The sequence below is a fragment of the Macrotis lagotis genome, chromosome 5 (genome assembly GCF_037893015.1).
Source record: "Macrotis lagotis isolate mMagLag1 chromosome 5, bilby.v1.9.chrom.fasta, whole genome shotgun sequence".
Lineage (NCBI taxonomy): Eukaryota > Metazoa > Chordata > Mammalia > Peramelemorphia > Peramelidae > Macrotis > Macrotis lagotis.
In genome coordinates, this window is record NC_133662.1 from 12,541,573 (window position 1) to 12,564,766 (window position 23,194).

The window sequence follows — 23,194 nt, forward strand, 5'->3', positions numbered from 1 at the left end:
AAGGAAGGAATTCAGTTAGTGAGTGTGAGGTTAGCATCTTCCCATTGAAACTAAGTTTTTTTTTCACATGAGAAGCATTCATCACCTCTATCACATAGTTTAACCTAATGAAATCTCTGTGAGCTTAGATAGTAAACCCAATGTTTCATTATTTATGAGGTGTGATAGATGCTTTCCTTTGTGTGTGCGTGTGTGTGTGTGTGTGTGTGTGTGTGTGTGTGTGTGCTCTCTCATATCCTCAATTCAGGAAATGATAAAAATTTAGAGGCAGAAGGATTTGACAAGTCATCCAGGCTAATATCCCTCCAAATTCCTTAATTCCTTTAGCAGCATCTTTGACCAGTGGTCAGGTTTCCAGCTGCTGCTGAAGCACATAGGTCAGTGAGGGAGAAACTGGCCAGTTTCTTACCCTGGAATTCCCTCAAATTACCCACAAAACCCTCCAGGTTTGAAATTTTCCAACTAGTGAGGTCAGGAGGTCCCATCTTTGCTTTTTCCCTCTGGCTTTGCCTGTCCTTAGGCAAAGGATTGTTTCATTTCCTAGCACTCCTCTGGTCTGGTTCCCCATGTTCTTTTCTATGAGACCCATTCATGAAGTTAATGATTGTTGTTTGTGTAGCTCCTGTTTTATGTCCTTAACTGGGTCAAGAATATAGGGAAAACAGTAGAAAATGAATCTAGACACCCTCCCTCCATAATTCCTCTACCACACATCTTAGGCCCCCAAAAATCTAATTAGGAATTTGGATATTACTGAACCCTCTACATGTAAGGGAATTTAGTTACACAGATAAGCTGGTTGATGCCCTCATTTTTACCTTAGTGACTACATCAAAAATCCTCAAATATCATTCATTATCAGTGTTGGAAGGGACCTCAGTAGAAGAAGAATTCCCTTACTCCATTACTCCACAAGTGATCATTGGCTTTTGCTCAAAGACCGAGAGAGATCCCATCATCTCTGGGGCAACTCATTCTTTCTTTGGATGGCCTAAATAATTAGGAATGTTTTCCTTACATCAAACAAAAATTTGACTTTTTGCCACTTCTGCCCATTGTTCCTAGTTCTTGGCCTTTGGGTCTAGACAGAGCAAGACTAATTTCTCTTCTATAACATAGCCCTTCTTTCAAATATTATAATTCCCTCTTCCCCAGCTCTCACTCCAATTCTATTTTTCTCCTGAACAGATATCTTCATTTCTTTTATTATTTTATTTTTCTTTTATTTTTTATGATTAATATACTATTTTATATTTTCACATAATTTGTTGAAGGGTCAATAAGTTCACACTAAATTTTAGTCATAACTGAGATGACCTTTTTATAATTATATATACAAATTAGCATAGCAGGCACAACAGAATTGATCTTCAGGTGGGTAGATCAAATAGTTGTACAGACTGAAATCAAATGGTGGTGACTGATGGTCAGTGTAATTAATGAAACAAGGGCCATAAATATAATTTAGTCCATCTTGATGAAACTGATGTCTTTTGCATACTGCTGGAAGCACTGGTGGCACATGTTCAGGCCATACTTGTGGATGCTGCACTACTGAGACCCCCAGCCGAATTTATGAGGGTGGCTCTAGTAGAGCTGTTGGTGACCCATGGCACCACTAGCAAATATGTGAGACAAAAGGAAAAAGCTCTTCATTTCTTTTAAATATTCTTCCTATGGTATGAACCTGAGGCTCTTCATCCTAGTGTGATTATGAGCAAATAATTTAACTTCTCACCCTCAATTTCCTCATTTGCAAAATGGGATGAACAATTGCCTCCCAAGATCATAGTAAAGAAAGAGCTTTGTAAACCTTAATGCACTAATAATTTATGAGTGCATGTTTTATTAGTTTGGAAAACAAGCAAAAACTTGGTTTGACAGAAAAGAACAAGGAGTGCTGAAATAAGAGACTTGTCTTTCAGTGACTTTCTGTCCACATTCCCATGAGCTTAAAATGATTTCCCCACTGTGGGTTTCCTCCATTTCTTCTTGTCACCATTGCTTCCTCATGGGGATTATACTTGAACCAAACTCATAGCATTGTGGTGAGAAGACTTTGTTCAACTCTCAAGTGTTACAAGAACAGAAAATATTGATTGTGAACTTGAGTTTATAATAAATATCACTATGAGAAAAAAGACTGCTATTGTTTCACGGGGAAAATACTGCACTAGGGGATTGAGTAACAAGAGGGAAACCCACTTTCCTCAGAAGAGAAATAATACGGCAAAAATCTCAGTACCCTAGGAGGTCCAGGAGAACTGGCAGACCAAATCCCCCACCCCAAAACAATTGGCTTCTTTGTCCCCAATTTACAGAAATTAAGTGGCAAAACTTGAGAGAAGAGCTGGCTGTACCTGCAGGACTCTTAGGAAGGATATCTATGAATTTGGTCTTTGTTTTTAGCAACTGAGGAAAATTCTGAGTAGTCCCATAAAGCATTACCCTGTCTCCAATTAAATCTCTGCTGAAAATGAAAACTTTTTATTACTCAATCCATTTCTTAGTGTTACTTCCTTCATAGCGTTCCCTCATCAGAAGCAACAAGGTATGGCCCAGTTAACAAGTTAAAATAAGTTTTGGTTAAATAAAATAGAGTGTGGGAGTAGTTTTAACTTATATGGGAGAAGATCTGACTGAGGTCTAGTTATGATTTGGGTAAACCTCAATTTGAGTTTTATAGTGGATGCTGAAATCCATTGACCTGTGCAGATGTCCATTCCTTTGTGTTAATCTATTGCCTCAAAGTTCCTGGGAATGGGATGCTGTCTATTTGCAGAGGAAGTGAATATGATCACCCCTTACAAATAGTTGAGTATGGGTTACTCAATGGGGAGCTTGATGGATACACTCTCATTCTAGAAGACTGAGACTAGAGGCAGCAGAGTTGAATAGGTCAGTCTCACAGGACAGAGATTCCCATATGAACTGTGTGACTTGATTTCTTTACATTAGTTACTAAAGGGGAGAGATCCTTTTCCTCTCATATCCCTTCCCCAATTCCTCTACCAAAACCTGCTTTTTGGGAAAAGGACTGGTACCTTTGGTATGAATTTCCCAGAGCTATTTCTCCTTTAAATCTTCTTTCTCACTGGAGGGGGTTGTGGAGAGGGCATCAAGGTGAAAGAGAAAAACTGAGTACTTTGTTGAAGAAATTCCCAGAATATATAGTGAAGTATTAGGAATAATAAGGTGTCCCTTCTTATCACCCATGAAATCACACCCTATAGATAACTGTCCATGCTCCTTTTTATAGTGTCCACCTTTTGGGAAACTTGGCATTTCCTTCAATAGCAAATAACTTCTTTGGACAGATGAAAAAATGTAACAATGCAAAAGTACCTAGTAAATGATTGAGAGCTGAGAAAGTCTACCCTGAAAAGACTAATTTCATAACTGCACATATTCCAGTTAAATTAGATCAGTCATCATTGTGGGAACAGAACATATGTATTTCTGAGTTCATAAGATTGTCCCACTATTTCCCCTGACTGCAATATGCCTAGGCCTCACTTTTTACTCCTCCAAATCCTACCCTTCCTTTAAGACCCAGCTCAAGTCTCACCTTCTCCATGAAGTTTTCCCAATCTATCCCATTCCCAGAGGAGGTCAAGTGCCTCCTCTGAACTCATGTGTTCCTTCCTAGTATTGTTCATTTTTTTATGTGCATGTTCGGACTCCTCACCAAGGTTGTATTGAGTACAGAGCCCTATGGACAGAAAGTACTCAAAATATTTTTCATTCAAGATGGCACTGTTGTGCATCTCATATGTCATCGCAGATGTATTCTAAACTGATTTCTTTATCTTTAACTATTCTAACTGTTAATCATGGAAAGGTCCTTAGAGAAGAAACTTATCTTAGGCTTATGATTGGGTTCAACTACAAGGTTAACAAAATGCTCTTCAATATCTAAGAAAGCCAAAGGAAGATGTGATCATGTTCCCCACACTGGGATTCTCTCTCAACCCCTCTGCTGAAGGTCTTTTTTAGTTTTCAGATAAGAATGAGTACTTGAGATGATAACCTCATTGAGGAAAAACACTTATTTGTGCTTCAAAGGTAGTTTTGTTTAAATGAAAAGAGAAAACAAATTCTACTGGAAAGCCAGGCTGAAGTCACATTGTGGAGGGCCTTAAATATCAGACTGAGTTGTTTTTTTAAAAGGATAACAGGGAGCCACTTAGGGTTTCTAAAGCAGGGGGAGTATACTATGGCAAGACCTCTAAGATTGCTTTGGCCAACTGTGTGAAGAATGAATTGGAGAAAGAAAAAAAGCTATAACAAGAGAGACTAATTAATAGATGCAAATTAGTCCAGGTGTGGGGGGGGGAGAAGAGAGGATTATGTTGATGACTATGTGAATGGAGAGATAAAAACAGAAACATGATGCATGATGGAGGTTAAATTCATCTTTGCAGTTGGTTGATGAGGGATGAGGAGAGAAAGCACCCACTGAGATGGGGTTGACTAAGAGGAAAATAGTGTCTTCTACAGAAAACAGGATTTTTGAGTATACATTAGAGGGAAAGATCAGTTCCATTTTAAACTTGTTGAGTTTGAAATGCTGATATGGAGATGTCTAACAATTAGCAATGCAGGACTCTTATTTTACATATATTTTAAATTTATTTGAATAGTTTAATACCTGTATAATTCCCCAAACTTTTCCTGCTTCCCTCCCCAATTTATCCCTTCATAGTCTTCCTTATTTCCCCACAGATATTTAATTGTCATTTTATGTATTTCTATGAGAAATTATATTGAAATTTTAATCAACAATGCACTGTCACTAAACTAATTTGAAGAATATTGGTTGTCTGTGTCTCCTTTCTAGTCATAAATATAAAATACTCCTCTATTCAGTCCTCTATTTTGGTCAATAGGAGTTTATCATTTTATTAATAAATTTCTTCTTTGGTATTTAATAGTTATATATTTGAGAGGTTTGGTCATATTTCCATAAAGGAAAAAAATCTAACTGTCCCCTCACCTACACCTCCAATAAGCCATTACTTTGAATAGGATTTGAGAGTCTAATTCTTCCTAATATTAGCCAGTGCTTATAGAGTAAGCATGGTATAGTAGATAGAGATTGAGCTGGCCTCAGAGTAAGGAAGATATGAATTCAAATCCTACCTCTTGACACATACTGGTTATAAAATGTTGAATTACAACCTCCCAGTGCCCTAAGTAATGCTTAAGACTTTATAATTTGCCAAGTAGGTACCAGTCTGCAATAGTAGATTTCATTCCCTAGAGTTTCTGCCATCCACACGAAATAATCACAAGAACAGTCCAATATATTAATGACATATATAAATGTTATAAACCCATGCATTAATAATGACCAAACAGCTACATTGCATATTAAAAGGTTTTCATTCTGAAGCTAAAGGATGGGATTGTAGACTGAGGGCAGTTTGGTGAAGATCTGCTCTGAGAACTTCAAATCTTAACTCTCTGTAATGTAGGAGTTTATGAATACCAATCCATGCCTTTGATTACAACCTGCCCTGAATAGATAACTCAGTTACATTAACATAAGAAATCAATCTCATGAGAGGAATTTCCTCTTAAAATAGGGACTGAAGTAGGGATTCATTCATTAGCCAAACTGTGCAGCCTAAATAAAATTCCCATAGAAGGAATTAAAAAAATAATAACTGAAAACCCCAAACAGCTTTCTACAAGTGATTGAAGCCTCCTCAAAAATAGGCTTTCACTCTCCCCCCCGCAAGAAATCATGAGCTAAAATGGATACCCACAGAATGTGGTTTGGTGGAGATGTAATGCCAAGTATCTAATTAGTCAGAGGTAAATAAATACTTGGGTAAATTTACCAAATTAAATTCCCATTCTTAACTTTTGCTCTTTTCTAGGGCTTGACTATATGAGATTATAACCCTATTATTTCAGCTTTGAGGGTTATGAGGGAAAAGCTAAGATTAAATTTTATCTTCTCAGCTAGGAGTTGTTCCTCTTTCAAGGATGAGAGGGTTCCAGTTACTGAAAAATGGTCTGTCCTATAGTCTTTAACAAACTTTGGACAGACTGAACACTGAGATATTGCACATCCTGACTCAGATTCAAATTTATGAAAGGATGATGAACTGCTTGTTTATATACAGATATAAACAAAACTACTGCCACCAACGATTAATCAGAATGTGTCCTCTCAGATTATAACTGGCCCCATCCTCAGGGAATGATGGGCTCTGTCTGCCAGATTCAAACTCCAACTGTCATTCTTTACACAAACTCTGTCATATACTTTTTAATGGTATATGTGTATATATATATATATATATATATATATATATATATATATATGATATATTTATGTATATAAATATATAATGGAACTCAAACTAAACTGGTTCATTTGGTATCCAGACCAAATCCTAACTTTTTTCTCACAATGTTTTATGTGAATTAATATCACAACAGGTTTCATAGCTCGATATTGGGATTTGGTTATTAGAATATGAGTGAACTCCCATGAAGGACTAAATAAATTTCTGAGGTCCAGCTCTCAGATTCTTCTTGATTTTGAGGGTTTTGGGGTGTATATTTCACAGATTTGTGGTTAAAGACAAGTAAAGTTCTGGCATCTAAAATATTGGATTTGAGTAGAGAAGACCCATTATAATCATTTCCTGTTTGTTATGATCTTGAACAAGTCACAACCACCATCCCAGGTCTCAGTTTCTCCATCTATAAAATGAGAAGGTTGGAATAAAATGATGCCAAAGACCCTTTCCATCTCTTATGATCTGAGGTGGAATTTGCACTTCATCTCTGCTGTCATCAGGGATGAGATTATACCAGTTAGGTATAGAGTTAGGTAAGCCTCTCAGTTTAGCAAATCTCAAGGATGGACAGACTGAATTTTGAAATTTGACAAATCTCAATTCAGACTCCAAATTTATAACCAAAAGAAAAGCTACTGATGACTTCCAAAATTAAATTATGTTTTTAAATTCAGGAGAATTCTCATTTAGAGCAGAGCTACAATAAACAGGAGCATATATAGCTATTAAATCATATATTCATTTCCTCAGTCTAACTCTTTGACCCTAATTTTCTGGCAGGACTTAGAACCTCTAGGTCCAGATCTGCTCACTGTTGCTCCCCACCAAGTCCCTGGTATTTGGTTGATTTTTTACAACAGCTGTATTCTTTATTTACTTCAACTTAAAGACCCACTCTCCGAATTAGACACACTGTGGCCTCTCTCATTGAACTTGACTCGGTCCTCAAGAGATGGGTTGGTTCTCTCTGAGTGATTCTAACTCCAACTGTCATCCTTGTCACATGGCCCTGCCCTATACACTAAACAGTCCAGCCTAAACTGATTCCTTTCATAATTACCTAGATTTTTATTTTAAAAGATAATTCATATTTTCTTTTTTCTCAGTTGTGATAAACCAGATTTCCTTAAGTAAATATATGTACACATACATATATACACAACTATGCATACATATATTTACAAATATACACATATATACATATTTACATATATAGTATGTATCTCTTTCTCTCTATATCTATCTATCTATCTATCTATCTATCTATCTATCTATATATATATATCTATATATGGTTTTGGTTGTTCTGGGTCCACACTTAGGATAACAATCATAATTTACATCCTTTTCCCTGTTTCTCTTTCATTCCCTGTGTCATTTCAAAAAAGAACATGTGAACAAAGGCTGAAGTTCAGAAAGAAACAAAATCATCTCCTACCTAAAGCTTAAATTTTTATATATAGTATAAAGAATTCTTGGATTGAAATGATCAATTATTGCCATTGTGTTGCCTAATGTGGGAGAGGTCTATCTCCGGGCCAATAATTCTCAATTTCTTTAATATTTCCTTTAAGCAGATTTTCTCTTCCGTGGAAAAATCCAGTTTGTCAATGTCTTTCCTAAGATATGGCACTTAGAATTTAAAATCATTGAATTGTCTGTGGACAAAGCAGTGAAGAGTATGGTGAAGCTCATATACAGAGTTATAGCTAGAACCAGTCTAAATCCCGAATGTTAAATTTTCAGTAAATGTTACAAATCAAGGCTTGATTTCTGTTTCTGTAGGTAGTCTGGACTTAAGAGAGTGATGAAGAAAATGTTAATAAAGTAGAATAAACTTAAAATAGTTTCAAAAAGCTTTAAAAAAATATCCTGTCTATTTTTCTGTCAGTTGTTAAAATATTCACCACTACACCACTGCTCATACATCTCCTAAATGCTACTTTTAAAGTAATCTAGGGAAGTATTCATTTCTTGTGGCTACCAAAGCCAATTTGTTTAATTTCGCTTTTATAAAACTCCCAAATTCTTGTGAAAACTCCCAAATGCTTGTAACAATTCCAATTCTTTTTTTTTTTTTTTAGGTTTTTTCAAGGCAAACAGGTTTAAAGTGGCTTGCCCAAGGCCACACAGCTAGGCAATTATTAAATGTGTGAGGTTGGATTTGGATTTAGGTACTCCTGACTCCAGGGCCAGTGCTTTATCCACTACGCCACCTAGCTGCCCCAACAATCCCAATTCTTATAAAAACTCCTAAATCCCTGTAAAAATCCCAAATCCATATGAACTATGGTCTGATCATGCCTTCACTCATCCTATACTTATGAAGTTATAAAGTCTTGTCAATATTTTGAATTGCCTTTTAAAAATTATAAATGTTAAACAAAAAATAGAAGTCAAACATTGAGAAAAATAAACTCAAATTTTAAAAATGGAACATATGTAAAGCAGAGAATGCTTTTACTTTACTTTACTATGCTATTACTTATTTTAAAACATGGATTATTCATGTTAGCAAATGACATATTTATCACAACCTGGGAATGCTAGTTATTTAAACAGAATAACAAGAAACAAAAATATAGATTTCACTCATTATTTTAAAATAATAGGTATTTATGAAATATCAAAGAGCAATATAGGGGCGGCTAGGTGGCGTAGTGGATAAAGCACCGGCCTTGAAGTCAGGAGTACCTGGGTTCAAATCTGGTCTCAGACACTTAATAATTACCTATGTGGCCTTGGGCAAGCCACTTAACCCACTTTGCCTTGCAAAAATCTAAAAAAAAAAAAGCAATATAACCAGTATTTTGAAAGGGAAAGAAATGTATCTGGAAAATTATAATAAACATACCTGATAAAAAAATCTAACAGAAGGTATAAAAAGCAGTTGATATGAATTTATAATTGTTGTCTACAGCATGTTATATTCAAAGGTTATTGAGAGATAATTGTAGAAAGAACAAACACAAATAACCAGTAGTCTGCAACAAAGTCAGAAATCTCCAGAAAATTACACTTTAATCAGGGGAATGTTGATTCAAATGATTTGGGGTTACTGCTATAATACTCCTTGAATTAGAAAACATAATTAAACATGATAAGAATTTTTGTTGGCAGGCTTGCCAAAAAAGAATTGGTTGGATATTTTTTTCTTAATGGATAATGGCAATATATAAGAAATGTTACAGAAGAGGTTTTATCTTTTGATCTGTGATCCCACAATCAGAATTATACACAAAAGGTTGTGATTAAAAAAAGGAAACAAAATTGGTTTGCACAAAAACATTCACTGTGGTTTTACTTGTAATAAAAACTGGAAACAGTCCAGATGTCTAATGACTAGGAAATAACTGGGGAAAAAACATGGAACAACATAATGGAATCTTAATGAGCCATAAAGATGACAAATGTTAACAATACAAAGAAATATGGAAAGATTCAGATGAAATGATGCAGAGAGAAAAAAGAAATATAAAAATTATAATTATTGGTCATGCCTATATAAAATCATAATAAAAATGAATGCTAAAAATAGCATCATCACCCTCACCAAAATTCACAGAAGGAAACTAAATTGCAAAAGAAGTACATAAACATTTTAAAAATTATTTGATGCAAATTAAGAAGCAATGTGGTATAACTGAAAGAGTTCTGGGCCTGGAGTCAGGTGTCTAGACTAGTTTTCAAAATTCCCTTCTAACATTTCCTGTTTGTGTGACTCTGGGCAAATTCCATAACCTTTGTAAATGTTAGGCAACTTCATTGTTGTGAATTATGCTTGTGGATGGAGCTCCCTAAGTTGACAAAAGCACAGGTCTTTCATGTACTTTTTTAAAGTTAAATTATGCATTAACATGAACTTTTGTTAATGAAATGATATTTGTGGTTTTTTCAAATAAATTTTATAAATCATTAAGTGCCTACTTATGTACAAGTTATTGTGCAAGGTTCTGTGGAGTAGGGGAGAGGGAACACAATTAAAAAAAGAAAAGCATCCCAGATCAAAAGTAGTTACTTTTTACACAGATAAGTAGAAGAGAAAATTGACATAAAAAATTTAGGAGATTGCAAAAAGAAGTTATGGTTGAATCTTTAGGAAATCTAAGATTCTAAAAGGTGAAGGTTACAAGGAAGGCATAAGTAGCAAGGAATTTTCACAGAGGGTGGGAAATGGGATTTCCATTAGATTTGTTCAGGGAATGTCAAGGAGACCACTTTGGCCAGTGTCTTTATTTCTTACATGATTATAGCTTTTTTGTTGAATATATCTCAGAGGGGAAGTTGGAGGGCTACATGAGCCAAAAAAAAAAAAACAAACCCAAAAAACCAAATGTAATGAGCTGCTGAGTTTACCCACCAAAGAAAAAAGAAATAGAGGAGGTAGAGAAAAAAGCGAATTTTCCAGAAGATCTGGAAGATTGGTCACTTTTGAAGGAGTTAGCTTATCTGATGTGGGTTAAGTTCAGCCCGGGGTTCTAGAGTATTTTTATACTAGGCAAGTGGATGGAGTTCAAGGACCTGAATAAGGACTCCGTGACTCAAACTAAAGAAAATTCATCAGGTCTGACATCAAGAATTTATTTTGCCTAGTCAAAGTTTGGATAATGGGAATTTTGTTGTTCAGCTCTTTCTAAAGGAGGGAGAAAACTTTGAAATTAGAATAGATTGTGGGGGGTCAATGAGGCCATTATTTAAGAATCTCTTTTATTTTTGTCTTAAGACAACTGGAATGCAAATTGCTTTGGGGGGCAATATAGGACATATATGGAAAGGTAGAATGGAGCCATACCATGAAGGACTTTTATTTTTTTAGATTTTTTTTGCAAGGCAAATGGGGTTAAGTGGCTTGCCCAAGGCCACATGGCTAGGTAATTATTAAGTGTCTGAGATGGGATTTGAACCCAGGTACTCCTGAATCCAGGGCTGATGCTTTATCCACTGTGCCACCTAGCTGCCCCTATGAAGTACTTTTAATTCCTTCTGAGGAGTTTAAGTTTTATCCTAGAAGTAATAGGGAGCTATGAAAGATTTATGATAAGAAGAGTGATTTGGTCTGATCCATGTTGCAGGATGATTATTCTGACAGCTATGTGGAAGATGGATTGAAGAGAGAAGAGACTGGAAAACAAAGAAATTAATTAGGAAACTGGTATACTTGTTCAAGTGATAGTTATAAAGGCTTGAATTAAGGTGGAGGCTATGAATATGGAGAGGAGGGAACAGTTATGGGGACTTTTGTCGAAATAGAATTGAGAAGGCTTGATGATTGGTTTTGGGGTATGAAGAAGAGTGAAAGATTGAGGATGACTGAAAAAGATGGTGGTTCTCAATAGAAATAAGAAAGTTTGAAGAAGGGACAAAAATAGGGGGTGAGATAATTAATTTTGTTCTGACCATCCTGAATTTGACATGATTATGTCATATTTATATAGAAATATTCAGCACACAGTTGGCGATGTAGGATGGGGCAAATTGCCTGCATAAAGATGATAATTGAACTCATGGGAGTTGATGAGATGATAAAGAGAAGGTATGGGAAGCAATGAGAAGATAGCTTAGGATAGAATAGTGGGAGGAATACCTATGGTTAATGGATGATGGACACTAAGGTAGAATGAGTACAAAGAGACATTAGAGTTAATGAACACTGGAGGAGGAGAGAGTAACTAAGATAGGTGGGGAATGTCTGGTCCACAGGACATATAAAACCCATGAAATCATTTGATCTGGCACTGCCACAGCAACTCCATGCAGGACTAGATTTTTAATAAATCTAGAAACTTTTTAGGGGTGAATTAATTAAATGTTTGACAAAATATAACAGAATATTTTTTAAGTTGATAATTGTGTATGGTACATGAGTGATATTATAAATATCCAAACCCCTTGGTAGAAAAAAATGTTCCCTACCCCTGGTCTAAGAGAGAGAGGGCATTTAACAGGGTCAAAAGCTGCAGAGAAGTCAAGGAAGATGAGGACTGAGATAAAAACATCAGATTCAGCAATTAAGTGATCCCTGCTAACCTTAAAGACAACAGTATTAGTTGAGTGGTGAAGTTAAAAAGCTATATTTTGCAAGGGATTGATAAGTGAGTGTGAATTATTCTTTATAGCAACTTTACTGTGATAGGCAGGAGGGAAGGTTTTATGTTTGTTTTGTTTTTGTTCTTTCTTTCTTTCTTTCTTTCTTTCTTTCTTTCTTTCTTTCTTTCTTTCTTTCTTTCTTTCTTTCTTTCTTTTTCTAATTTTACAATTTCCCCCCTAATCTTGCTTCCCTCTCCCCACCCTCCACAGAAGGCAGTCTGTTAGTTTTTACATTATTTCCATGGTATGCATTGATCTAAGTTGAATGTGATGAGAGAGAAATGATATCCTTAAGGAAGAAAAATAAAGTATAAGAGATAGCAAAATTACATAATGAGATAACATTTTTAAAAAAAATTAAAGATAATAGTTTTTGGTCTTTGTTAAAACTCCACAATTCTTTCTCTGGATACAGATAGTATTCTTCATCACAGATACCCCCAAATTGTGCCTGATTGTTGTACTGTTGTTTTTGTTTTTAAAAGGATGACTTGGGCATACATCTAGCAGAGAAGGATCCAGAACACAAGGAGAGAGACTGAGGATAATATATAAAGAGAGGATATTTAAAGGATCAAACTCCCAGGGACTACAGGACAGGACTGGATCAATTTCACAAGAAGATGTCTTGGTAAGAAAAAGAACAACTTCTTCATTAGACTAGTATAAAGTTGATATTGGGAGGGGGTCTGGTATTGATGGGGTTTGAGGTAAAGAACAGGGAAGAAAAGAGAGATTTAAATCTGAAAAATTATTAAGAATTAAGTATCAATGATACTTTTTTATTTCTTACCACTAAAATGCACTGGTGAATGGGTAGCATTAATGCATATGCTTTTTGAAAATTATTTTGAAAATAACCCTGTGAAATAAGGAAACACCACACTCACTTTTGTCTCCATTACTATGAGTCAGTTATGTTATTTATCCTCATGCCAAAAGACAGAAAAGACATTCCAGTACTTGGGACCCACAAGTCATTGAGGAGCCAGGTACTGATTTTCAGTACAGGGATTGTCTAGCCTAACATCAGATGACTTGCCTACATATTCAGAGCTATCATGCCACGTCTCTCATGGGTTCCTATTTTATTAGGTACTAGGGGCTTTAAAAACTCAACTAGTTATCAATATAATATTTTAACCTCAGGCCCTTTGTAGCCTTGAACTGATCCCAGAGACTGAAGACTTATTCATCATTCTTTCCCTATTATCTTCTCTTCCTTTTCAAGCTGTTTCCATTGTTTTTACCACCATCTCAACCCTAAATTATGTGTAAAGCACCTACAAAAAGATTCCTCAATCTGAATCTTTTCTTCTAATTTTAAAGGGATTTATTTTGTTTTGGAAAAATTTCTTGTTTATGAAATAGAAATTTGTCTATTTTGTCTTCTATAAATTTCCATGTTTTGATCTCTTTGCACCTTTATTATCTATGATTGTGAATTATTTTGTTACTATTTTACTGCAGTTTTGGGGGAGTTATGTGATTTATTTATTTATTTATCATTATTATTTTATTTATTCAATTGGAATTTATTGTGGCATAGGGGTAAGATTACAGCTTAGGGTAGAAGATGGTGAAATCAGGTTTTAAATTCCACCTTTGACATATAATGGGTTGTGTGTCCCTAGACAAGTCGCTTAATCTCTCAAGACAAATCTCTAAGATTATAAATTCCCCAACAATCTCTAACAATACCAAAAGACCCTGCCTTATACCTGTTTTCCATTTGTATCACTTGATTGAAATGGCTTTTTTTCAAAGTTACTATGATCTATTAATCACTAAATTTGTTGGCCTTTTCTTAGTTGTTTTTCTTCTTGATCTTTCTCTCTCTAATGTTTGACCATGCTCTCCTCTTGAATAATCTCTCTTGTTTGGATTTTCAAGACATTGGCATCTTATAGTTCTTTTACCTACCCTTTTTATCTTTTGCAGGATCAATGCCCATACCATGCCCCTTAACTGTGGGTATTTTTCAAAATTCTATCCTGGTCTCCTTCTGTTACTACATCATGAGATGCTCGCCCCTTCCTTCCTTCCTTCCTTCCTTCCTTCCTTCCTTCCTTCCTTCCTTCCTTCCTTCCTTCCTTCCCTTTCCTTTTATAATAAGCATTAATATTTTCTTTCTCCTATCTCTCTCTCCCCTACTGAAAAAAAAGAATTATAAAGAATTTCATCAAATAAACATAAATATAGACAAGCAAAATAAATTTCCATATTAGCCACATCCAAAAATGTTGGATTCATTCTGGATATTAGTCCTTCACCTCTCTGCTAAGATATGGGTAGAATTCTAATCATCAGACCCCTCTAATCATAGTTGATCATTGTGTTCAAAAGAATTTTTAAGTCTTTCAAAATTTTTTGTATTTACAAAATAATGTTCTCCTGATTCTCCTCACTTCAATATGCATCACTTCATACAAGATTTCCCAAGTTTCTTATTTTCTTCTCTTCACTTCCTAAACCCTATTTATGATAGATTCTTGGTTTTTGTTCTTTTCTTCTTCACAATCCCACCTCCAAGTTCAGGGCTCTTTCTATATCTGGTTATTCCTTCCCTCAATCTAACCTTTCTCTTAAACTCCCTCTTTTCCCTCTTCTAGTTTCCTCTTACTTCCCTATTGTTTGAGTCAATTTCTATTTTTAACTCCTTATACAATTTTGTATATTTTTCTACCCTCCTTTGTCACCAGATATAAGTGACATTCTACATTTGTTTGGATTTCTACTTCAATTATGTGAGATAGGCTTCCATACTCTTGCTTCCCCTTTCTTCATACTGTATCTTTGCCACTTTTATTTCCTTTCTTCTATTAGGATAATCAAAGCATAACAAAACCACTATTGGAATGTATCTTAATTGACTTCCTTTATGACCCCCTGATGACATTAGAGTTCAGAAGGGACCCTACTCCATTGAAATGTAAATAGCTTATCCCTATAAAGTTCCTTTTGTTCCTTCACATGTATTTATAAGTGAAAGTTTGTTTTTCCCAGTAGGGTTACACCTAATTTTTCTGGGTAAATTATTTTTGATATAAAGGCATTTATCTTTGGCCTTTTTAAAATAGCTAATTCTGTCCTACTCACTTCTTTATAGTACTTGAATTCTTTCTATTTGTAGTATTTTTACTTTGATCTAGAAACTTTGGATTTTGACTATGTTTCTATAAGTCTTCATTTGGGTATTTCTTTGAGAAGGTGTCTTTTATTTTCACTTTGTTTAATTATTCTAATAGTTTTTGTTCTTGGGGTTGTTTTTTTTGTTTTTGTTTTTTTTGTTTTGTTTTTTAGTTTTTTGCAGGACAAACGGGGCCAAGTGCCCTGCCCAAGGCCACACAGCCAGGCAGCCACCAAGTGTCTGAAATGGGACCTGAACCCAAGCACTCCAGACTCCAGGGCTGGTGCTTTATCCATTATGCCACCCAGCCACCCCCCGTCTTGTTTTCTTAAGATAAGATAACCAGACACATTTTTTGATCATAACTTCAATTGATCCACTTTGGCACAGTGATTCTTAATCTCTCCTTGATCTGTTTTATAGTTTACATGCTTTTGAAATGAGATGTTAGATTTTCTTCTATTTTTCAATCAATCTTTTCATCTCATTTTGGTATATTGTGGTGTCTCATAAAACCATTAACTTGTTTTGTCCATTATAATTTCTATAGAGTTTGTTACTTGGCAAAGTTTTATACCAAAGTCATTAATTTTTTCCCAATTTTTGCCTTTATAACTCATTTTTTCCAATTCTTTCCTCTATCTCTTTTATTTTATTTAAATATAATTTTTACTCAACCCTCTTGTGTCATGTCTCCTAAGAATTCTAACCGGTTATGTTATTCTTTGAGGCTTCACTTAGAGATGCATTATTCTCTTATTTATGTTTTACACAGTTCTGACAAGTACAGGGTTTTAAAATTGTTTTTTATTACTCTTTCCATCTTATTTTTAGCTTGGGACATTTTAGTGAGTCTAAGTTCTCTGTACTTCTAGTTCAATTTTATCCTGCTATTGAGGTTATTTTCTTGTCAAGTCTGTCTCTGAGATCCCCTCACCTAAGTTAATAGGGACAGACCCACGACCTTATTTTGCTCCAAGGTTTTTTCCTCTGGGTAGAGCAACAGCACCAAAATCAGTCTTAGGTTCGATTGGATTATTCTGATCTCCCCCACTTTTTCTGTAGCCTGAGTATCAAATCCTTCTGCCTCCAGGAGTGGGATCAATGCAACCATACTGAAGTTCTGTTCTTTGCCTGGGAACTGAGTCTCCAATTACTTTTCCTCTAGGTATTAGAATTAGAATGAACCCTCTCTTGACCAGGGGAGCTAAGTTTGAGATCCCTGCTATCCCCCCCACTTACTTAGTAACCTTATCAACTACCATGGAATTAATTATCATCTCTCTGCATGTAAATCCTAGATTTGCATATCTAATTTTAGTTTCTCACTTAAGCTCTAATAGCTCATAACCAGCTACTGTTGGATATTTTGAATTACTACATCAATTAAATATGGTTATGCATGCCTATCATTCTTGCTATTGGAAAAGGCTAAGGCACCAAGTCAGGCACAAATGTAGTGAGCCTACAGGAAAAGAGGATCAGCAGGTTGCCTGAGGAGTAAACCAGCTCAGATTGGGAAAATGGAGCAGATAAAAATTCTATGTCAATTAGTACTGAAAGAGGTGCTGTGAGTGGCCTTTGCACTTCCAGCCTGAGCTAGATAGGAAGATTCAGTCAAAAAATGAATACAAAATAATATTTACATGTCCAAAATAGAGCTTGTCATCTTTATACTTAAACCCATTCTTCTTCCAAATTTCCTTTTTTTCCTATTGAGGGTGTTTCCATACTTCTAGTCAATTAGACACATAGTGATATTATTTATAATAACAAAAAGATGGAAGTAAAATCTATGCCTGATCATTGGGAAATGTCAACACATTACAGAATTGTGAATGCAGTGGAATATTATTGTAGCATTGAAATGTTGATGATAAATCTTTTTAAATTTATTTTTATTAAAGTTATTATTTGAGTTTTATAATTTACCCCCCCATCTTACTTCCCTCCCCCCCCCCCACAGGAAACAATCTGTCAGTCTTTACTTTGTTTCCATGTTGTATCTTGATCCAAATTGGGTGTGATGAGAGAGAAATCATATCCTTAAAGAAGAGACAAGAGGTCTAAGAGGTAACAAGATCAGACAATAAGATATCTGTGTTTTTCTAAATTAAAGGGAATAGTCCTTGAACTTTGTTCAAACTCCACAGCTCTTTATCTGGATACAGATGGCACTCTCCTTTGCAGACAGCCCAGAATTGTTCCTGATGGTTTATAATAGAACAATAGTGTTCCATAACATATACATATATATATGTATATATATATATATACATATATATATATGTATATATACACCACAGTTTGCCAAGCTATTCCCCATTTGAAGGACATTTATTTATTTGATTTTCAATTCTTTGCCACCACAAACAGGGCTGCTATAAATATTTTTGTACAAGTAATGTTTTTACCCTTTTTCATCATCTCTTCAGGGTATAGACCCAGTAGTGGTATTGCTGGGTCAAAGGGTAGATAATGGATTTTTAAGTCACCTGGAAAGAAGGGGAGAAATGCAGAATTGAAAGAAATAAATGCAGAATATCTGCCAACAGCTCAAGAGAAAAGAGCATAAAAGTGAATAAAATTCAGCTCAATTACAAAAGGCAACATTGATATTGTGAAAATAAAAAGCCACATTCTATTAACAATCTACAGATACAAAAGTAGAAAGGAACAAGGAAGTAATCATTCTCAGAGATGATTTTATTCTGAATTGTTTCTAAGGATATGCTTGGTAGGGTTTTGTTTGAGTACTTTCGGAAAGTGCTTATTTTCACAAATCAAAGTATATAAAAAATTTAAAATTATTTTAGCATTTATGTAAAAAATACAAAGATACTTATATATGGTAAATGGAGGCACGTTTATGGCATGGCTATAGATATATGAATAGTTAATCTCATCAGGAGCTATACTTTGAGTAAATGACTTATAGAACATGTATAGAGAAACTTATAGCTCAAGTAATATAAGATTCATTACTCCTAAAGTCATGTATGGAGATTAAATTAGAGACAATTATAACGATCAAAGAAACCAGTTTTACAGAGAAAGAGTTATAATAATTGTGAAATGTGAGTTATCATTCTTCCAAAAAGAGCAAGTGTTAAAGAGGAAGAGAAATAGAAATACATTTCTCAAGAGTTACAAGTCTTCCCATGTAGGGATGTAAACAATTTAAACTTAGAAAATATAATTTTTTTCTCTTGTTTACCTTGTATGCATTTCTTGAGTCTTTTATTTGAAGACTGAATTTTCTGTTCAGTTCTGGTCTTTTCTTCAGGAGAGTTTGAAAGTCCCTATTTAACTGAATATCTATTTTTCCCCCTCAGAAAAATTATGCTCAGTATTGCTGGATAGTTCTATTGATTATAATCCGAGCTCCTTTACACTCTGAAATATCATATTTCAGACCCCCTTTAATGTTGAAGCTGCTAAATCTTTCATAATCTTGACTGTGGCTCCTTGTATTTGAATTTTTTTCTTTTTTGGCTGCTTTCAGTATTTTCTCCTTTAGCTCATAACTTTGGAAATTGGCTACAATATTCCTCAGTTTTCATTTTGAAAGTGATTAGTTGATTTTTTTTAATGAATTATTTTACTCTCTCATTCTAGGATAGTGAACAATTTTCCTTGATAATTTCCTGAAAGATATTGTGTAGACTCTTTTTTCTTTTTTTTGATCATGACTTTCAGATAGTTCAGTAATTCTTAAATTGTCTCTTTTGGATCTATTTTATAGGTCAATTGCTTTTTGCTATGAGGTATTTTGTATTTTCTTTTGTTTGATTTTGTTGGATAATTTCAATGTCTTAAGAGTCATTGGCTTCCATTTGTCCTAATTTTTAAAGATTTATTTTCTTCTGTTAGTTTTTGTATCTTTTTTTTTTTGCATTTGGTCAATTTTACCTTTAAAAGTATTGTTTTTGGGGTGGCTAGGTGGTGCAGTGGATGGAGCACTGGCTCAGGAGTACCTGAGTTCAAATAGGGCCTCAACTGTGTAGTAGCCTTGGGCAAGCCACTTAACCCCACTGTCTTGCAAAAACTAAAAAGAAGTATTCATCAGTGGATTTTTCCCCATTTTTTCAATTCTATTTTATAAGAAATTCTTCAGTAAAAATTTCTGCTTCTTTATACAGGCTGTTGACTTTTTTATAATTCTCCTACATAACACTCATTTTTTTTTACTAATTTTTCCTCTATATCTCTTACTTGATTTTTAAAATATTTTGAGCTCTTCCAAAAGGATTTTTTGAACTTTAGACCAATTTATATTACCATTTGAGGCTTCCCACATAAAATTGGTAAAGAAAAACAATTGTGAAATATTTATGAATTCTGATTAAAACCATGAGCAATCATAACTCCAAAAGTTTGTTTCTTACTTTTTAGTAATAGACTGGAACATAGGTCAGCTAAAACCAACTTTACAATAGAGATAAGAACTGGACCTGTGATTTTATTGGCATCTAGAATAATAAAATTAGGAAACTCCCCATATAACTGCAGGTCAACATCTTCTTGCCAGCTTAAAGTATTTTTTTTTTAGTTTTTGCAAGGCAATGGGGTTAAGTGACTTGCCCAAGGTCACACAGCTAGGTAATTATTAAGTGTCTGAGGCTGGATTTGAACTCAGGTAATCCTGATTCCAGGGCTTGTGCTCTATCCACTGCACCACCTAGCTGCCCCAAGCTTAAAGTTTTAGAGAGTTACCCAGAGTACTAAAAAGGAACTCATAGCCAGTTTGTATTGGAACCAGGCTTATGATCAAATGATCTAAATAGTCAAGTCAAGGTCTTCTAGATTTTGTGGCCAACTCAAGATACACACATACATGTATACACATATGTGTGTTTTCACATCTGTATATCTATCTATCTATGTATCTATCTATCTATGTATCTATCTATATACAGAATAAGAGAGTTTCTATATCTGTGTGTATACATAGAAAGTATATAGAGGAATGTTAAATTTTTCATGTTTGCCAAGGTAGCTATTTTAAAATTATTTTTTGAAGAAGAGCTTCAGATTGGATTTTCTTAATCATGCTCCCAATCTCATCTGTCCAAGTGATCTTATCCATTTTACTTAGGTGTTACCTAAAATAATATTTCTGTATTGTAGAGTTCAACCAAAACTGAGAAATGGGAAAGCCACCAACTTATTCAGCTACTACATCATATACTTAGGCCTGGAAGTGATCAGTCTCAACCTCATTGCTTTGCAGGTGAAGAAATTGAGACCTAAGGAGCTAAATGACTTATTCAAAATTGACACAAGAAGGAAATGGAAGATTGGGTTTTGAAGCTTGATTCTCTAGCTCTAGGCAGTCAATAAAAGGTAATTTTTTAAAATAAATCCTTACTGCCATCTTGATTGGCATATATACAAAACAAGACATTGGACTGCTTGAATGAACTCACCATCATCAAAACTACTACTATTGCTCCTGTCTTCTAATGGGTAAGTTTAAAATGATGGCTTGATATTTCATGCAAATTAAATTAACTTTGAAGAACTATTTCATAGCTATCAAATTGACAAAAATGAACAAAATCAGCATTTGTTTCCATTTGTTTCTGGATCACATCAGAGAAGGTATTTTCTTCAATAAGTACTGCTGGAAAAACTGGGAAACAATTTCGTTAAAAAATTGATTCTTATAAACGTCTTCCACCTTGTACAACAATGAATTCCAAATGGAGGAATGATCTAAATGTTTTTAAATCACATCATAAGAATGATAGGGAAGATATAGTTTTAATATTCACAAGTTGAAACTCTCATTGGAAAAGGTGACCTTGGCCCATCCCTGGAATTGTTCCTTCTTTGTTGCTGTAGAGATCTATTAGTGACTGGCCATTCATGACTAACCTGGTGAGAAAACTCCCCTAATTAAACAAATAAACCCTAATATACATATAATATAATATATATATATATACATATACATATACATATATATATATATGTATATGAATATGCTGGCATCGTCTGCTTCTTTCTTTGATATCTTAGTACCTTCCTGTTAGAGTGGAACTAATCCTTTGTATGGTTTACATCCTTATAATTGGTACACTTAGCAGATTACCAAGTGATTGCAGGCAGGAGACCCCTGGAAAAACTGTCAGACAGGGAAAGATTTGGAGGATGTTATAGAAAGTAAGGAAAGAGGGAGATTCTCTCCATTTGTCTGTCTCTGTCTTTTTCTGTCTCCATCTCTGTCTCTGTGTCTTTCTGGTTCTGTCTGTTTCTGTCTCTCTGACTTGCTCTCTCTCTTTTGTGGTTACTCTTTGATGTAGCAAAACCACTGGTGTTGATTTGTATGAAATGATATAGAGAGAAAGCAAGACCAAAGTACTTATTTGCACGATGCCTACAATAAAGTAAATAAAGAAAAGGTCAACATGGGAGATCTACAAGACTATTACCGTATGCAACACTCATTACCAGTACCAACCTATCAAAAGTATTTCTTATTTCTTTTAACAACTGAAAGGGTATTGGGAAAGGGTGTTAGGGTGTTTTTGGTGAAGTGTCTCAAATGTCAAAACAAGATCTCTCAATAAAAGGTAGTCTATCAAACTCAGATCAGGAAAAATTTAGAAGACATAAAACCAGAAACCTTTCACAACTATTGGGGGAATGTTTTGTAACCAAACCAAAGGGAGAGAAGAGTTTCTAAAGATAAACTAAATAATTTTAATTACATGAAATTAAAGCTTTTGCATGAACAAAATTAATCTTTGTTCTTAAAATAGGAAGAGAAGCTATTACATTGGCAAAAAATCTTTACAGTAATTTTCTTTGATATGGGACTTTTATGTATATACATCTATATACAAATGTATATACATATACATATATACATTTATGTATATCCATACATATGAAAACATGTATGATATATAAATATATTCAAAATAAATAGGAAATTGACCCAAATATATAGGACCAACACTCATTTCCCAGGGAAATAAATGGTCAAAGTAAAAAAAGCATACAGTTTTCAAAGCACAAACTACTAATAACTATATGAAAGACTATTCCAAATAAAAACAAGAACAGTTTGGGAGAGGAAGGTAGAATCGAGGTAATAGTAGAGACCTGACAGAACTTGCCCAATATTTCCCTCCAAGCAACTTTCAAAGAATGCACTAAATACCTTTCTGGAGTGTCATAGCACCAACAGAAGGTCAAAGTGAGACATTTTTTGCAGCCCCATGTATCTTAGGATATTGGAAGGAGAGGTCTGGAACATCAAGGTAGGAGCCAGCCCAGAGTATTCACAGTGGCATCACTAGAAGTGGGCTATGGAGGTGACAATAGCAACAGCAGCTTCCAGAACTCTGTCCAGAGATGTTGCAGAGAAGGGAGGAACATTAGCTTTTGTGGCTGTAGGAAGGGATTTGGTTTTCAATTCTAGGGTCTAAGGGAGACCTAGTGCTTATGGCTCCAAGAGGAGTAAGGATAAGGACCAGAGCATTAGAAGAGCAGTAATTATACCTCTTCCCAGATCATACACCTGAAAATTTCCAAAATGAAAATTCCTAGAAATATCATAGGCACATGTTGGAGTTCTCAAGTCAAAGAAAAAATACTTCTAGAAACTGGAACAATTCAAATTTTTCAAATTCAAATCTATAAGCAGGAT

At 34.7% G+C, this 23,194-nt stretch overlaps 1 long non-coding RNA gene across 1 annotated transcript; it reads left to right on the forward strand.

Moving 5' to 3' along the window:
* The first annotated feature begins 7,333 nt into the window (after positions 1–7,333).
* Positions 7,334–21,499, forward strand: LOC141489616 (uncharacterized). The gene is made up of 4 exons (XR_012468949.1): positions 7,334–7,447; positions 12,890–13,035; positions 17,501–17,607; positions 20,768–21,499. It is a non-coding gene; the product is annotated as an uncharacterized LOC141489616 (long non-coding RNA).
* Positions 21,500–23,194: the final 1,695 nt, after the last annotated feature.